At 28.9% G+C, this 20,414-nt stretch overlaps 1 protein-coding gene across 1 annotated transcript in view; it reads right to left on the reverse strand.

Annotated features, from left to right (window-relative positions):
* LOC119600907 (collagen alpha-1(XVIII) chain-like) overlaps window positions 1-20,414 on the reverse strand; it is a gene marked incomplete at its 3' end in the record, with an annotated part of 366,468 nt that overhangs the window by 132,817 nt on the left and 213,237 nt on the right. The window lies entirely within an intron of this gene.

Consider the following 20,414-nt stretch of genomic DNA (forward strand, 5'->3'; position numbering starts at 1 on the left):
AAGTCAAGTTATTTACTACATTTTCAGCTTTCTATTACCTCAAACAGTTGTATAAATAATTGTTTTTCTACACACATTTGCTGCAATTTATATACACATATGTAGATATGTGTGTAACACGAAATAAATTCTCTAACCATACTTTGTTGGTTTCTACTTCATCTGCTCTTAATACATAAAATACTTTGGACACTTAAAACCATAAAACCTTACATTTCCTAATACTTTTTGATTATAAAGCTTTTTTTGTTTTTTTAATGCCACACTTCCTTTCTTTTGCTCTCATTCAGAGCATTTTAGTATTTTGATTTTATTTTATATAATTTTTGCCCTCTCCTCAGGCTTTTCCGTTTGGTTTACACGCAATTCTGTAGAGGGACCATTAAACTACATTAAGAGAAAAAATAGTGTCACATTGAAACCTTTCATTTCATTCCCAAATCACCAAAACAATTGTAATATACTACATTCAGATTCTTAAAACCAAAGTTAAACTACAGCAAAATATAGTACATATTTTAACAATACATTGCTATGTATAGTTATTTTGTATGTAAAAGTAGGGAATACTTTTAGTAGAGTTTAGATTTAGTATTATTTTACATTTTGTTTTTCGCACCCTCTTCTGTTCTTATTTTTTTGTTTCGGTTTAAATCTATTATTTTTACCGATTTGCTGTTGATTTTTTTTCTAGTTGCTTTCATTTAGCTTAATGTAACTATTGGTGCAAGTAATAAAATTGCATTAGATTTGAGTAGTAGTTCTTTTGTTTGCTTTTTAACACTTATATTTAATCTTTTTGTTATTTTCAATTTTCATGCAATTTGAAAATCTCTAATGAAAAATTGAAATCCCCCCCAAAAAAAAAAAAAGAAAAATAGTGGAAAAAAGAACTTAAATAAAAAGAGGTTAAACAACGTATCACAATACTAAAGGAAACAAAGTGTATAAAATACCATTAAACTTCAAAATATATAGAGGAAAAAAATTATACACTTTCACCTGCAGATGTAAAATTTCGAAAAAATTTAGAATTTTTTTATTGAAGGAAGTTATAAAAACTTAATGTTTTGTAAATATGCAATGTTGTGAAAAAACACCAAATATGTTGTGTTGTTTTTTTGTAATGGCATGTCTGCATTTGTATTTGTTAAAAATGCATTGGTATGTATTTAAACATTTGCCGCATACGTGTAAAACATAAAATTTGTGGTTAAACTTAAATTGTTGACATACATATGAACATATAAACTTAAACAGTTATTTAAAATGTAAAGCCTACTTTTGGGTATAATTACAGTTATTAAATTTGTGGTAAAATTTGACAGGATAAATAAGTAATACTATAAACTTTTTACAAAAGTATATTACATATTTACATACTTTTTGGAATCTTATTTTTAATGCACAAAATTTTATTGGAGTTATTAAAGTGTAAGGATTTCTTAAAAAATAACGTAAACCATTAGGAGAATATATTTTTAAAATGGCTGCATACTTTTAGGAGTTGGCTTTCCAAATATCACTAGCCTATTTTAGGCCCTCAAAACGGCAGACAGGTTATAGAATAGACTACAGACTAGACTATAGACTAGACTATAGACTAGACTATAGACTAGACTATATACTAGACTATAGACTAGACTATAGACTAGACGATAGACTAGACTATAGACTAGACTATAGACTAGACTATAGACTAGACTATAGACTAGACTATAGACTAGACTATAGACTAGACTATAGACTAGACTATAGACTAGACTATAGACTAGACTATAGACTAGACTATAGACTAGACTATAGACTAGACTATAGACTAGACTATAGACTAGACTATAGACTAGACTATAGACTAGACTATAGACTAGACTATAGACTAGACTATAGACTAGACTAAGACTAGACTATAGACTAGACTATAGACTAGACTATAGACTAGACTATAGACTAGACTATAGACTAGACTATAGACTAGACTATAGACTAGACTATAGACTAGACTATAGACTAGACTATAGACTAGACTATAGACTAGACTATAGACTAGACTATAGTAGACTAGACTATAGACTAGACTATAGACTAGACTATAGACTAGACTATAGACTAGACTATAGACTAGACTATAACTAGACTATAGACTACTAGACTAGACTATAGACTAGACTATAGACTAGACTATAGACTAGACTATAGACTAGACTAGACTAGACTATAGACTAGACTATAGACTAGACTATAGACTAGACTATAGACTAGACTATAGACTAGACTACAGACTAGACTATAGACTAGTCTAGAAGACTAAACTCTTGCAACATGAACTATATTCCAGTGAATTGTCTGAACTCTAGTCTATTATACAGTCTGCTCATTTAGGAAGAATTTTCCTAAATTCTATAACCTACTTTTAGGCTCTTAAATAGCTACAAAATTTCCAAATTAATATCTTTCTAAAATTTCCAACAATTCCCATTTACTTTAATTATATTAATTACAACAAATGTACATTTTCTTTTCTAGCAAGTCGTAGTTACTAAAGAAAAAAACTTAATTAAACAAAATGCTTGTAAATGTAAATGGCACTTTAAGTAACCACAAAAATTTCGCGCTAATAAAAATTTAGGTCAAACTGAGAGAACAAATTCTTGTAATACTTTCACAATACAATAAACACAAAATAGCAAAATGAAAAGTAAAACCAAATAAATGTGTATAAAAAATTGTTACAGAAATAAATAAAACTTTAGAAATGAAAATTCTAAATAAAAAAAAAACCAAAAAATTCAAGATGTGCTATTTTTTAGACTTGGTCCTTGCAACACATCCATACTATTTTAACATGCGTCACTTCAATAGCATTTGAATTGGAAATAAAACAACAAAAAAATTAAAAAAAAACAAGATAAGAATTAAAACCGTAACAGAAACTAATATAAGCAGACATGCATATTAACAGTGGAATCATTAAAAAGAGGACAACTCGTTTCTGAAAAAAAGGAAGAAATATACAAATATTGCTATTTGGTTACCACTGTATGTAAGTTGAAATTATTTTTTTTTCCTACAATAGGCTTAGACATATTGCAAGAGTATTTGTTTTTTATGCTTCTATATAGTTGTTAGAAAAGTTTTCCTTTTATAAAATAGTAAAAAGGGAGGAAAACTCTCACTCATATAACAAACAAAAAATTTAAACAATGTTGTTTAAAACACAATGAATTTATACATACTTACATACATACGCAAATACCAACACATTTACTCTTACTGAAACTGCCACATAGACAGACAAAAAGACAGACAGATACTGACAGTATGTAGAAAAATAAAAAACAAGAACCAAGAGAAAGTAAAAAACAATGTTCTGCTCTAAATCTAGAACAACATGCCGACAGTAGTTACGAACAACTGAAGGATTTAGAGGACGAAAAATACAAATAAAACAGCAGCAGCAACAAAAAACCCAACAAAACAAAAATTTAAAGGAAAAAAAAAAAAAACAATTGGAAAATACAATTTTGGTCAACCATACGGATTTATAATAAAATGTTTAGCTCGTTTCAGTTTTTTTCACATTGTTGCTATTGACCGGCTTTGCTGTTTGTTTGTCTGTCTATGTGACTAGCTAAACTCAACGACTGTTCTAGCTTGGTTTGGCTTGACTTGGCAGCATTGGTTAGGTTCGGTTTTTGGAATTGTTTTGTTGTTTAATGACAACACAAAATTCTATTTGGTTGGCCCTTAGAGAATACAATTTATTTTTTTTAGAATTTTACCTTTATCTACACACATACCAAAAAAATAGAATTATTTGTATATAAAGTGAATTTTTATTTTTCGAAAAAATTTTGTTCGTTATTTTTTTGTTCGGAATTCTATAAATGTGGTTAAGTATGTTTATAAACGGTTAAATAAAGTTGATTTTTAGATATGGCAAGAAAATTGTTGTTAACTAAAGTTGAGTTTATTAAATTATGCAGAAAAAAAGAGACAGAATACTTTATAAATATTTATTGTTTTGCAATTGTAAGAGTTTAAAAAGTGAAAGTTTTTGAAGGTTAATAAAGCGATATTGTTTAAAAAAAAACAGGTAAGCAATTGAAGCATAAATGTGTCACTGTATGAAACCATAAGAACTGAACTAGAACTAGAACTGAACAAAAACTGAACTAGAACTGAACTAGAACTGAACTAAAACTGAACTAGAACTGAACTAGAACTGAACTAGAACTGAACTAGAACTGAACTAGAACTGAAACTAGAACTGAACTAGAACCTGAACTAGAATGAACTAGAACTGAACTAGAACTGAACTAGAACTGCACTAGAACTGAACTAGACCTGAACTAGAACTGAACTAGAACTGAACTAGAACTGAACAGAACTGAACTAGAACGAACTAGAACTGAACTAGAACTTGAACTAGAAACTAGAAACTGACTAGAATGAACTAGAACTGAACTAGAACTGAACTAGAACTGAACTAGAACTGAACTAGAACTGAACTAGAACTGAACTAGAACTGAACTAGAACTGAACTAGAACTGAACTAGAACTGAACTAGAACTGAACTAGAACTGAACTAGAACTGAACTAGAACTGAACTAGAACTGAACTAGAACTGAACTAAAACTGAACTAGAACTCAACTAGAACTGAACTAGAACTGAACTAGAACTGAACTAGAACTGAACTAGAACTGAACTAGAACTGAACTAGAACTGAACTAGAACTGAACTAGAACTGAACTAGAACTGAACAAGAACTGAACTAGAACTGAACTAGAACTGAACTAGAACTGAACTAGAACTGAACTAGAACTGAACTAGAACTGAACTAGAACTGAACTAGAACTGAACTAGAACTGAACTAGAACTGAACTAGAACTGAACTAGAACTGAACTAGAACTGAACTAGAACTGAACTAGAACTGAACTAGAACTGAACTAGAACTGAACTAGAACTGAACTAGAACTGAACTAGAACTGAACTAGAAACTGAACTAGAACTGAACTAGAACTGAACTAGAACTGAACTAGAACTGAACTAGAACTGAACTAGAACTGAACTAGAACTGAACTAGAACTGAACTAGAACTGAACTAGAACTGAACTAGAACTGAACTAGAACTGAACTAGAACTGAACTAGAACTGAACTAGAACTGAACTAGAACTGAACTAGAACTGAACTAGAACTGAACTAGAACTGAACTAGAAATGAACTAGAACTGAACTAGAACTGAACTAGAACTGAACTAGAACTGAACTAGAACTGAACTAGAACTGAACTAGAACTGAACTAGAACTGAACTAGAACTGAACTAGAACTGAACTAGAACTGAACTAGAACTGAACTAGAAACTGAACTAGAACTGAACTAGAACTGAACTAGAACTGAACTAGAACTGAACTAGAACTGAACTAGAACTGAACTAGAACTGAACTAGAACTGAACTAGAACTGAACTAGAACTGAACTAGAACTGAACTAGAACTGAACTAGAACTGAACTAGAACTGAACTAGAACTGAACTAGAACTGAACTAGAACTGAACTAGAACTGAACTAGAACTGAACTAGAACTGAACTAGAACTGAACTAGAACTGAACTAGAACTGAACTAGAACTGAACTAGAACTGAACTAGAACTGAACTAGAACTGAACTAGAACTGAACTAGAACTGAACTAGAACTGAAACTAGAACTGAACTAGAACTGAACTAGAACTGAACTAGAACTGAACTAGAACTGAACTAGAACTGAACTAGAACTGAACTAGAACTGAACTAGAACTGAACTAGAACTGAACTAGAACTGAACTAGAACTGAACTAGAACTGAACTAGAACTGAACTAGAACTGAACTAGAACTGAACTAGAACTGAACTAGAACTGAACTAGAACTGAACTAGAACTGAACTAGAACTGAACTAGAACTGAACTAGAACTGAACTAGAACTGAACTAGAACTGAACTAGAACTGAACTAGAACTGAACTAGAACTGAACTAGAACTGAACTAGAACTGAACTAGAACTGAACTAGAACTGAACTAGAACTGAACTAGAACTGAACTACAACTGAACTAGAACTGAACTACTGAACTAGAACTGAACTAGAACTGAACTAGAACTGAACTACAACTGAACTAGAACTGAACTAGAACTGAACTAGAACTGAACTAGAAGAACTAGAACTGAACTAGAACTGAACTAGAACTGAACTAGAACTGAACTAGAACTGAACTAGAACTGAACTAGAACTGAACTAGAACTGAAAGAGAACTGAACTGAATTGAACTGAACTAGAACTGAACTAGAAACTGAACTAGAACTGAACTAGAACTGAACTAGAACTGAACTAGAACTGAACTAGAACTGAACTAGAACTGAACTAGAACTGAACTAGAACTGAACTAGAACTGAACTACAACTGAACTAGAACTGAACTACAACTGAACTAGAACTGAACTAGAACTGAACTGAAACTAGAACTGAACTAGAACTGAACTAGAACTGAACTACAACTGAACTAGAACTGAACTACAACTGAACTAGAACTGAACTAGACTGAACTACAACTGAACTAGAACTGAACTACAACTGAACTAGAACTGAACTAGAAGAACTACTAGAACTGAACTAGAACTGAACTAGAACTGAATACAAGAACTAGAACTGAACGAGAAACTGAACTAGAACTGAACTAGAACTGAACTAGAACTGAACTAGAACTGAACTAGAACTGAACTAGAACTGAACTAGAACTGAACTAGAACTGAACTAGAACTGAACTAGAACTGAACTAGAACTGAACTAGAACTGAACTAGAACTGAACTACAACTGAACTAGAACTGAACTACAACTGAACTAGAACTGAACTAGAACTGAACTACAACTGAACTAGAACTGAACTACAACTGAACTAGAACTGAACTAGAACTGAACTACAACTGAACTAGAACTGAACTAGAACTGAACTAGAACTGAACTAGAACTGAACTAGAACTGAACTAGAACTGAACTAGAACTGAACTAGAACTGAACTAGAACTGAACTAGAACTGAACTAGAACTGAACTAGAACGAATTTGAATCCATGTGTATACAATTCATGAAATTTTCCAATAAAAATATACTTGTTAAATCTTCCTTTTCCAAAATACCACCAAATTACAACCCCTTTGCATTGCAATTCTAAATAAAAGAAAACTCCCAACAAATCCACAAAACTCAACATTTTTACCCCAACAACAACTCAAACACAACACCTGCGTAATTACAAAACCTCATCATCTAAAAAGCGTTGATTGTTTAAATATCACAAACAAGAGAGAGTAAATTAAGAATGAAACGAAATTTAAAACATCTTACGCGTACAAAATCTCATTTTGCCTGCTGGGTACAATTAATTTATTTATTTGCATGTATTTTTGCTTTTGTTGCACTGTTTATATTTATTTTAGTTGGTTGTTGTTACTGTTGCCGTTTTCCGTGTGTTTTATCATTTTCTTATTCAAAACGAAATCTTAAACAAATAATACAAAATAATACTTTTAATCGAAAAAGTTTTGCATTACAGGAGAAAAAGTTTTACATTAAAGGTTTGCACAACACAAAAACTAAATAAAATACTAAATAGAAATAAAAATAAAAATAAACAAAAAGAAAAATATGCATGAGAAACTGAATAAAATACAAATAAAAAAAATACAAACAGCAAATAAAAAGTTAGTTGTCAGTATTTAAGGCAAATAGGTCGAATAGACTGGGGGAACTACAAGAAGAGTTATTTGTATAAATAAAGGGATACCTTAAAACTTAAGGTTTTAAATCTCTTAAAAAATTTTAAAAAAATTAAAGAAACAATTTTCAATAAATTTTCTTTTTATAGAAAATTTTTAACAAATTTTCCTGTTATAGGAAATTTTTAATAAATTTTCTTTATTTAGAGCATTATAAGTGCATTTTTGCCGATTGCAATTGTTTTGCTAACTTTATCATCTAGTTTTTGTTGCCTCTCCTATAATAAAGCTGTGTTCGGTAACAAATGATGCCACTGTCAGTTTTCTGAAAGAATGTAGAATTAAACAGCAACAAAAACTGGGAGAGAAAAAAACATCCACGTCAACAACAAGAGGTGCTTATTGTCACTTAAAACTTGTACAAGTTGTTGGTGGTGTTAACAAAACAAACATGCAACCAACAAAAAAAATACAGATAAATTTTATTAAAGAAAAAAACTTTAAAAAATGCAATAGGAATTCAACAAACAAGAAAAAACATTTTAAGCTTATTTTTCAAACAGAAAACTAACTTCATAAGTATTAAAAACTAAAGGTGTCATAGCAAAATTGTGTTTGTCATACTCCCCCCGCCCTTTTCCATGAAATCGAAAAGACATAAAATACTTAAAAATATATCTGGAAAAAAGCCACATATTATTTACATACAGCAGTAAAATTTGTTTAAAAAAGGATTTAAAGAAAGAAAAAGTGTTAAGTAAATGCAAAACTTAAATAAAAACCATAGAAAGCTTGAAAAAAACACAAATAATATTCTACAAATGTTAAAGATAAAAGGGGAAAGAAAAAAAATATTTAAGATCGCTTAAACAACCAAGGTATGGGTGAAGGTAAAACTGCTTAAAGGTTTCTTTGCTCACACACACAGTCACAAACACACACAAAGAAGCATAATAAACGGATGAAAAATTATATTTTTTTCCATTGCCAAATGCAATCCAATGCACTTTTCAACAAAGACACCAACCGCAAGAGAAAGAATGAAAAAATGGGAAAATGTTGTTGACAGTATTATGCCTAGAAGTATGTTGAAGGATTTTTAGTGTTGTATTACAAATACTACAGGGACACGAATGATAATAGAGATTTGTAAGAAAAGAATGTAACAGATTTTATTTAAAAAATTAATTTTAATAAAAATATTAATAAATTTTCTTTTAATAAGAAATTTTCGATTAATTTTTTATAGGAAATTTTCTTTTTATAGAAAATTTTTGTATGAATTATCTTTTTATAGGAAATTTTCGATAAATTTTCTTTATATAGGAAATTTTCGATGAATTTTCCTTCTATAGGAAACTTTCGATGAATTTTCTTTTTATGGGAAATTTTCGAAAAATTTTCTTTTTATAGCAAATTTTCCGATAAATTTTCTTTTTATAGGAAATTTTCCGATAAATTTTCTTTTTATAGCAAATTTTCCGATAAATTTTCTTTTTATAGGAAGTTTTCCGATAAATTTTCTTTTTATAGGAAATTTTCCATCAATTTTCTTTTTATAGGAAATTTTCCATCAATTTTCTTTTTATAGGAAATTTTCGATAAATTTTCTTTCTATAGGAAATTTTCGATAAATTTTCTTTTTATAGAAAACTTTCGATAAATTTTCTTTTTATAGAAAACTTTCGATAAATTTTCTTTTTATAGAAAACTTTCGATAAATTTTCTTTTTATAGAAAACTTTCGATAAATTTTCTTTTTATAAGAAATTTTCGATAAATTTTCTTTCTATAGGAAATTTTCGATAATTTTCTTTTTATAGGAAATTTTCGATAAATTTTCTTTTTATAGGAAATTTTCGATAAATTTTCTTTCTATAGAAAACTTTCGATAAATTTTCTTTTTTTATAAGAAATTTTTGATAAATTTTCTTTTTATAGGAAATTTTTTATAAATTTTTATTTTTATAGGAAATTTTTATAGGATATTTCCGATAAAGTTTCTTTCTATAGGAAATTTTCGATAAATTTTCTTTTTATAGGAAATTTTCGATAAATTTTCTTTCTATAGGAAATTTTCGATAATTTTCTTTTTATAGGAAATTTTCGATAACTTTTCTTTTTATAGGAATTTTTCGATATATTTTCTTTTTATAGGAAATTTTCGATAAATTTTCTTTTTTTAGAAAATTTTCGATAAATTTTCTTTTTATAGGAAATTTTCGATAAATATTCTTTTTATAGGAAATTTTCGATAAATATTCTTTTTATAGGAAATTTTCGATAAATTTTCTTTTTATAGGAAATTCTCGATAAATTTTCGATAAATTTTCTTTTTATAGGAAATTTTCGATAAATTTTCTTTCTATAGAAAACTTTCGATAAATTTTCTTTTTATAAGAAATTTTTGATAAATTTTCTTTTTATAGGAAATTTTTTATAAATTTTTATTTTTATAGGAAATTTTTATAGGATATTTCCGATAAAGTTTCTTTCTATAGGAAATTTTCGATAAATTTTCTTTTTATAGGAAATTTTCGATAAATTTTCTTTCTATAGGAAATTTTCGATAATTTTCTTTTTATAGGAAATTTTCGATAACTTTTCTTTTTATAGGAATTTTTCGATATATTTTCTTTTTATAGGAAATTTTCGATAAATTTTCTTTTTTTAGAAAATTTTCGATAAATTTTCTTTTTATAGGAAATTTTCGATAAATATTCTTTTTATAGGAAATTTTCGATAAATTTTCTTTTTATAGGAAATTTTCGATAAATTTTCTTTCTATAGGAAATTTTCGATAAATTTCTTTTTTATAAAAAATGTTCACAAAATTTCCTTTTTATAAAAAATGTTCACAAAATTTCCTTTTTATAAAAAATTTTCACAAAATTTCCTTTTTATAGAAAATTTTCACATTTTTCCTTTTTATAGAAAGTTTTCACAAAATTTCCTTTTTTAGAAAATTTTCACAAAATTTCCTTTTTTAGAAAATTTTCACAAAATTCCCTTTTTATAGAAAATTTTCACTAAATTTTCTTTTTATAGAAAATTTTCAATAAATTTTCTTTTTATAGAAAATTTTCAATAAATTTTCTTTTTATAGAAAATTTTCACTAAATTTTCTTTTTATAGAAAATTTTCACTAAATTTTCTTTTTATAGAAAATTTTCACTAAATTTTCTTTTTATAGAAAATTTTCACTAAATTTTCTTTTTATAGAAAATTTTCACTAAATTTTCTTTTTATAGAAAATTTTCACTAAATTTTCTTTTTATAGAAAATTTTCACTAAATTTTCTTTTTATAGAAAATTTTCACTAAATTTTCTTTTTATAGAAAATTTTCACTAAATTTTCTTTTTATAGAAAATTTTCACTAAATTTTCTTTTTATAGAAAATGTTCACTAAATTTTCTTTTTATAGAAAATTTTCACTAAATTTTCTTTTATAGAAAATTTTCACTAAATTTTCTTTTTATAGAAAATTTTCACTAAATTTTCTTCTTATAGAAAATTTTCACTAAATTTTCTTTTTATAGAAAATTTTCACTAAATTTTCTTTTTATAGAAAATTTTCACTAAATTTTCTTTTTATAGAAAATGTTCACTAAATTTTCTTTTTATAGAAAATGTTCACTAAATTTTCTTCTTATAGAAAATGTTCACTAAATTTTCTTTTTATAGAAAATGTTTACTAAATTTTCTTTTTATAGAAAATGTTTACTAAATTTTCTTTTTATAGAAAATTTTCACAAAATTTCCATTTTAAAGAAATTTTTCACAAAATTTCCTTTTTAAAGAAAATTTTCACAAAATTTCCTTTTTATACAAAATTTTCACAAAATTTCCTTTTTATAAAAAACTTTCACAAAATTTCCATTTTATAGAATATTTTCACTAAATTTAATTTTTATAGAAATTTTTCACAAAATTTCCTTTTTATAAAAAATTTTCACAAAATTTCCTTTTTATGGAAAATTTTCACAAAATTTCCTTTTTATAAAAAACTTTCACAAAATTTCCTTTTTATACAAAATTTTCACAAAATTTCCTTTTTATAGAAAATTTTCACAAAATTTCCTTTTTATAGAAAATGTTCATAAAATTTTATTTTCCAAAATATAACAGTTTAATGCCCATAATCTCATTCTCCGGTTATCGTTTAACTGGTAGATATTCCGCGGGTTAAAATATATTTTGTATGAAAACTGTCAAAATATCGTTTCGGTAAAAAATAACAAGACATTGAGAAAATGGGGGTTAATATTTAAAAAAATCTTTTTTTTTTTTTAATTTCGTTACAATAAACAATTTTAAAGCAAAACATTAACCCTTACTTGATCACACAAAAAATCCCTTAAATACTTATCAAACTATAGCTTACAAAATAAATCCTCGTACTAAATACTTACAACAATTTTATACAATTCCTGTTTAAATCCATTTGTTTTATAAAATCACTTCATTTACAATTTGTCAAACAAACGGTTCGTTAAGACCAATGAACAGATTTTCCTCTCTCGTATTTATTTTTTGTTAACAATTTAGATCATATAGCTTTTGCACATAATGTTTTTTAGTTTTATTTTTTTATTAGAAACGCTGGATGTCTATACCTGGAAAACAGATACTACATCAAGCGTTTTAAACGTATTTGTTTACATTTTACCCCCTTATTTAGTTTTTGTTTTCCACAGCGGGTTTTATTTTCATTTTCAAACTTTATCCGGGATTTATGTGTCTGTCTAGAAAAAAATGTATAGGGGAGAGGATTGGCGGTTTTGTGTAAACGGGAAATGAGAAGTTTAGCTGGTTACTAACAACAACAAAAAAAGTATAAATACATAAATGAAAAAAAGTAAATAAAATTCATAAGAAATTTTGCCTAAAGGTGTTTAAGTTTTGTAAGTCATTCGTTGTTATTGTATTTGTAGTTGTTATTTGCTGCGTTGTAGTTGTTGTTTTTATTTAAAACAGCGGAAATCAGAAGTCTGTTCTTGTAACAGTGAGAGACAAACAACTGGCAAATAACTGCCTGTTCACACAACCCGGTTGGTGTTCAGTTATTTTTTATTCTTCCCCTAAGTTTTCTTTGCTTTTTAGCTTGTTTGTGTGTGTTTCTATGTAGTTGTTGTTAACATACAGCAGGAAGGTGACAATTTTTAAAGTTTATTCACATTTTAGTTTTATAATTTATCTTTGCAAATATGAAATATGATATGCAAGTTTAATATTACTAACTGTTAGGAAAAATTGTCAATACTTAGGGTGAAATGAATAGAGAAAAATATGATAACAGCAGCGAAAAATTATCTCTCGAAAACTGCTTCGGCTTACTTTATATTAAAAACGATATCTTCATTCTAGAGAAGAAATCGGCAAAGAGCTCTCTCGCTTCTGTAGTTGACTATAATCAAGAGGTATCAAACAGTACCTCGACATTCTTGAAATAATACCGTGAGTAAACTTTCAATTCAATAATTGTTTTTCCCTGATGATCATCCTTTAACCTCAACTTAATATGCTCTCCATATTTTTGAGCAGATGTTGGCAAAGAGCTCTTTCGTTAGCTATCTTATAAAGTTAACATTCATTGTGTTCTACAGATGACTCAAGATGACTCTCAACTCCATGGTGAAGACGACTCTAAACTTTAAGGTAGACATTGAGACAATAGTATTCTCACTCTCATAGTCTAATTTCTATACCTGTGAAAAAGTTGAATAAGTGACCAGCAAAAAATCGGTCATTAAACATATTCTTTGAAGATTGCTTTTTAAATTATTCAATAGCAATCTTTGCTCTCAATTTCAACGTAGTTGCACATGTCGTTGTGGTATTCGTTAAAATAAACCAACAAAGAGATCTTCATAATTGTGACTCAGTTAGACTGTTTATATTCGAATAGAAGTCTCTTTAAAAAATGGGAAGGGTAACCATTCAAGATCATTTTAAGATCAAAATTTGCTCAATCAAAATGCATAGAGAGTCATTTGCACACCTATACAGAATGTTCTGGTACTCTTTATAAAAAAAAGAGAGAGAGAAACAAAACTTTCAATCAGTCACTTTTAACTCATGCAGAAGGCTATGGAGAAACATTCGCACACATGTGAAATGGGTGAGGATCTTTATTTCCTCTTGAATAGCAGAACTTTTGTACTTGTCTGGTACTTTAAAAAAAAAACAATACAGAGAGAAACAAACTCTCAATCAGACTCTTTATACTTATGCGGAAGGCTCTGGTGCTCTTTGAAAAAGAGAGAGAGAGATAGAATCAAAACTCTAAAGTCTTTTGGGTGTAACAGACATCTTTGAAATGGGTGAGGATCAAAACTTTATTGCCTCGTGAATATCAGAACTTTTGTACTTGTCTGGTTACTCTTTATAAAAAAACCAAGACAAAGAGAAACAAGCTCTCAATCAGACTCTTTATACTTACGCAGAAGGCTCTGGTGCTCTTTGAAAAAAGGGGATTAACCATTCTCTAGACTCTTTTTTCGTAAGAGAGAAATTTAAAATAAAAATTGACTCAATCAGATCACTTGTGCAGAATGCTCTCTCTTTCTAAAGATAGAGAGAGAAACTCTCTAGTCTCTTGGATATGTCAGACTTCTTTGAAATGGATGAGGATCAAAACTTTATTGGCTCTTGGATATTTATGACACATTCAGAGCTCTTGTACTTGTGCAGAATGCTCTTTGGAATGTATTTTGGATGAGTCAGACTTCTTTGAAGTGTTTGAGGATCAAAACTTTATTGGCTCTTGGATATGACTTGATCATAACTCATGCCCATGTGCAGAATGTTTTGACCAATTTTATACATTTAGCTTTTGAAAGAAATTTTATCGAATATAGATTCCTAAATGGATGAACATACAGTTGTAGTCTATATATTCTAAACTTCCAGTAACTTCCACCTTCTACGCCTAAATAACCAATTACGGAGCTAGTTATCTGACAATTTATTACATTACAAATTACGAATACTTTTTACAAGACTAATTCGTAACCTTATTCAAATAGCAGCGTATAAAATCCGAGTTTTCTCTTTTTTCATCTATTTACATACATTTTAGAATTGTGTTCGCATAGTTTTTGTGTATGACTTGGTATTTATATTGGTTGGAGTACAAAAACAAAAGTTTTGCAACATAAAGTATAAAGCTTGGCATGTCATTTGTTTTAAAATACAATCACACACACATATATATACCCATATCATAAGTATAAACATAAAAACATACTTTATACATAAAAATATATATATATTTTTCAATAAGTCTATGTTAAAGTATTTGTAAGTATATGTGTGGTACCTTGCATGTTTAATACAATGTTTAAATAAAAATGTCTATAAAATGCAAGAAAATTCTATTATTCTTTATATTTTCAACTTCTTGCCTTTTATTTTGTCAACACGAATACATGCAATTTAAACATTTATTATATGTTTACATTTCATTAAAAAAGTAAAAAGTTGAGAAAAATAAATAAATAGAATTATTGTCACATGTTGTGTGCTTATCAATATGTTAACCCATTTCCGTTTCCAGGAAACAAACTTTAAAATATCGAAAAGTGTTAGAAGTTATACATGAATTTTGATAAATATGTAAGAAAAAAAACACTAATAATAACATTAATTAGTAACAATTATAAGAAAAAGGTGAGGTCAATTCCTTTAAGGTAGCCAAATTTTTAACCTTAAAAAAGGGGTTAAACAAAATTTTTAGTATTTAGTATGTGTTGCCTATTTTTAGGCCTGGCTATGCTTAACATATTAAAATTTCCTAAAATACATGTGTTAAACATGTAGTAGTATATTGTAAATATGTTTTTTTTGCTTATAATATTGTTAGTTTTTGCTACTCCCCCTTCACAACTCGTATTTCATATTTTATATTCCTCTCCAATTTCATTATATGTGTCGTTTTTTTTCTCTACTTTTTACTGTTACTAAAATTTCATTATGTCTTTTTCATATATTCATTTTATACAAATGTTTATACATTTTACGTGAGAATTTTAACAATTGTTTAAGATGCATGTCTGTCTACCTATGACAGGATATGGTTTTTCAAAATAAAACTCTAGCTGGTTATACAGCAAAATAGCAAAAATGTATGTGAATTTTGTAAATGTAAATGTATAAAACATATGAATGAATTTAACAATAGTTAACATGTAAATTATTTGGTTAACCAATATGTAGACATTTATATATGGAACAATGATGATGGAGATGGAACATGGCAGGAGGTATACACACATACATATGTACGATAGAATGCAAAAATTACAACTAAAACTTAATTAATATTTGTGGCATTCGTGGAAATAGCAAATTAAAAATAAAAACTTTTGAGAATAACTAGTAGAAAAATATGTTTAAATGGAAAAAAATTAATTTAAATTTGCGTTAAGGGAATTGTAAATGTTTGAAACTTTGTTCTCAATGTTCTCAAAAGTTTGAATATCCTAAAAATGGAACATTGAAAGTGGGATCTAATTTATATCAAATCCAACAAAAACCATAGACGCTATCAGGCCTGTTGTGCGCTCTTTTAAGGTAAAGATGTTGTTACATAGTGATTTATGGTAGAAATTATTGCCCCAGTTTCCAGATCTTAGTTTCCTGTACATAGCTCCTTTAATCAGTAATCTAGAGTATTGTAGTATCTAGAATAATATCGCAGACAATGACATAGAAAGTTTTTCCGAAGTTCAATGTTCTCTTCGCATGCATCCCCCGGGTCATATTACCTTAATGAAAGATCCTCATCATGGTGTATTGCAATCCCGGGGTAAAAAGGTGCTACCAGTACCTCTAGTCTACCGGGACTATAAACTGATGATGTCATTTCACTCCTCAGCTAGTCCTTGGAATGATTTGACATGGGGTCTAACCAGAGAACCACATAATCTGGTACTACGGGTGGCTAGTTGCCCGCAGGACTTGTCCTGTCTGGTTAGTTGGTTGAGGTTTCTTCGGGATCCACGTAGTGGCTGTGGTTTAAAACCAAATTCGCGGGAATAGTAAGTTGCGGTTAAATGAATGATGCACGGTTAAATCTATATTTCGGGATAAGTTCGGTACTGTTGCCGATTGACAACAAATACCCCACAGAGGAGTGACTGTAAGCGTGGGAAATGAGTTGGTGTTAATTGTATATGATACAGGATGAATGTAGGGGAATACGGAACTCATCCGCCCGTATACCTAGAGTGAGTCTGAGTGTCTGTATGTTGTTCTCTTATAGTGTCTGTCAGATAAATGAGAAGTGTGATGGGATGATGGATGAAAGGTATCTTATACAAGTGATACCATTGAATTCTCCTTCCATGTCCAGGTATGTTCAGAGTAAACTATGGTCATACCCAGAATTACCACAGTTTGTCACTGTGAGTAAGAACAAAGTCTCGGCTTATTTTGATGGTTTCGTATCTACCGGTTACATCTCTACATGCTGTTGCCGACTCAACAGAGACAATCCCATCTGCGTGGTTGTAAACGGAAGTGATGTTTTTGCATCTCGGAAATTAAGCAACGGGGCAGAAATGGTGAGAGATTAGATAGCTCAAGTACTTGAGCAATCAAGCAAGTATACAGGACCGGAACTTCTATATACGTAAATTGCCACCTGGGTGTAAGAAGCACAATGGGGCGGTGGTGAGTCGTCACAAAAGCTCACCCAGTGGTTGAGGGTTCTCGACCTCTTGCATTCAGGTTATCGAGTCGCCCATGATTTTACTGCAGTCCACGTTGTGTCAAACGGTTTTGCATTAACCTGTTTATCTTTCTGATGTTCACTCAGTTACTCTATTAGTAAGTACATACGCTATTTTATACTTTAAAAAATAATCAAGGATCTTCATGAAATCAATACTCTCAATTCCAACCTGGTATGTTAGCTTTAAGTTGACCAGGATGCGATCGTGCAATTATATATATTCAGTATATTTGGACCTTCGTTGACAGTCTTTGATAAAACATTACAAATTGTCTCTTAATAGAAACACGATCGATTACATTCTGCGAATTTGCTCTAATTTATTTAATCGAACTGGTATCCTTCCATTCCTGGGATATTCAATTGTAGAAGATTCAACTATTTCCGATTGATGCTTATTAACTTTTCAGTTCTATTTGGTTTTCTTTGCAGATTTGAAAACTAACTCTCTCTCTTTATCTCTCTCTTCTCTATATCTCCTCTCTCACTCGCGTATTAGAATCAAAAAACGTAGTTTTAATTTTTCCTAATTTCAAGTGAAAAGTTTTACATTGTGAAATTGCACTGTTTTTATTAACGACAACTGTACGTATACGTGTTAATAATTTGTCGACACAACAAATATTAAGTATACGCCTAATTTAGAGAAGTTTTTGAGATATTTTTTAACATGTAAAAAATCTAATTTTATTAAATATTTTGCAATTTTGATCTTGAAGATGAAACATTTTAACAAATTCTGTGAGAATTGCTAATTTTGGATCTAGTGCCTTTCGAATACCATTGGTTGAGGGTATCATATATTCGGAATGCCGGACTATAATTTTCCACTTTTTTAGTACAGATTTTAAAGAATCAAAAGTTAGCCTTTTTCTAGTTTTATTTTTTAAACGTATAACCCTTTTCTGGACTTTTTTAAAGTCCAATTTGGTCCTTTTTTCCTAAAGCTCCCGGCAACACTGCTCAGAATGCTTCCACATTATTTTACAAGGAAAATAATGTAGACTCTCTTGACTCCCGGAAACTTGATTTGAGATTTCCAAAAATCTTACGATCAGAGAGTTTAACAAATGTCGGCAATCTAAAACCAAGGACCAAGTGGAGCCCGATCATTAAGACAAATATAAAACAAAGTTGTGCCGTTTTTCTCTAGATACGAGTATATTAAACAAAATCCCTATTCAGGAGACACAGTTGTATGGGATACCTTTAAAATACTACTTATATATTCATATAACTCTAAATATATCAAATTACAATTCTGGCAGACTTTTAGGCGTTTAACCATTTATCAAGAAAAAACTTTCATGTTGCCTTTTTTAATAAAAAAAATTTTGATTCCCTTAAAAAAACTATTAAAAACTAAAAGAAAACACTTTGCCTGTTGTTATATTCATAAATTTTTAATATAAACAATTTAAAATTAAGTTTACGCCTACATAAATCATAATTGAATTTTCTTTCAATAACTTCTTATTTTATTTCAAATCATAAAAAAAAACTTACAGAAAACGAAACAACATGAAGCCAACAAATCAAATCCTTGAAATATTTATTTATATATCGATCGATTTTCTAGCACCATATAACAACAGACAAAAAAAAAAATAATATGAAAACACACGCAACAAACCGATGAAATCTTAAACATTTAATATAAAACAATTTTTCTTCAAATACAAATTGACTGCCTTCCTGTGAATACAACAAGGTTTCTTTTACAGACAGTTTCGTGTTTCATTTTATTTTTTTTTTTTGTACTCGTAAGCTATTTTTATATTCATAGACCTACAAGTTGTTGTGTAAAAATTCAATATACATATTTATAACAAAAATTTTATATATTTTGTTTAAAAAAGAACACATGTTTAGTATATTTTTTTCAATTTGCTTATTTCTCAACTAGGCCTAACAGCTAAAATAAAGGACTTCAAATTGTGTAAAATTTTTATATATGCACAAGAAATATGTGTGAAATTTTTAGATTTGTTTTCTAGTTGTAGGCGAGAGAAGGTATGACTGCAGCTAAGAAGTTTAAAATATTCAAAAAACTTTTTAATATTTAAAGAATTACCTCAGTAATGTATGTAAGGTAAACTTCCCATTTTAGGTTTTTGTCAAAAAAAGGAATTTTACCCAGAAACCCAAAGACAATAAATGCTTTACACCCTCAGGGCCAGTTATTGAATAAAAAAAATAAGAGAAAATTGTAAGTATTGTAGATATTGATATTCATTTTTGGGTTGAAAAAAAAAAAAACAACACACAACACATTTGAATGAGTTCATAAAATTCACAGGTGTGGAAATAACTTGTAATATGGCTACAGGTGATTTTACTAATAAAATTCGTATTGCTGGTTTGAAGGCACAAACTATACAGCCAACAAAAACACCTACAACATTTACATATTATAGTCAGTTAATCTCAAGAGCAAGAGCAAGCATAAACATAGTAAACACCCAAATATATCCAACTATTGCCCAGCAGTTTTACAAGGAGCCATAATTAGTCGAAATTTGTGTGTCTTGAATGACTTCCTTTTGCAGTTCTTTTGTCTTTCGTCTACTTATAGTCTTGTCTTTCGCTTAGTTTATAGTATAGTCTTTTGACTAGTCTAGTAATTCGACTAGTCTACAGTTTAGACTTTCGACTAGTTTATAGTCTTGTCTTTTTACTATTCTATCGTCTTGTCATTCGCCTACTCTATAGTCTAGTCTTTCGACCAGTTTATAGTCTTGTCATTTTACTATTCTATCGTCCTATCATTCGACTAGTCTATAGTCTATAATCCAATCTTTCTAAAGTCTAGTCGTTCGACAAGTCTAAAGTCTAGCATTTCAACTAGCCCAAATTTTCTATAGCCTAGTCTTTTAGTTATAGTCTAATATATCCACTAGTCTATATAGTCTTGTTAATAGATTAGTATCTA

Source organism: Lucilia sericata, unplaced genomic scaffold (assembly GCF_015586225.1).
Source record: "Lucilia sericata isolate MDLA Ls3-8-SP2 unplaced genomic scaffold, ASM1558622v1 Contig000127F_arrow, whole genome shotgun sequence".
In the NCBI taxonomy this organism is placed as follows: domain Eukaryota; kingdom Metazoa; phylum Arthropoda; class Insecta; order Diptera; family Calliphoridae; genus Lucilia; species Lucilia sericata.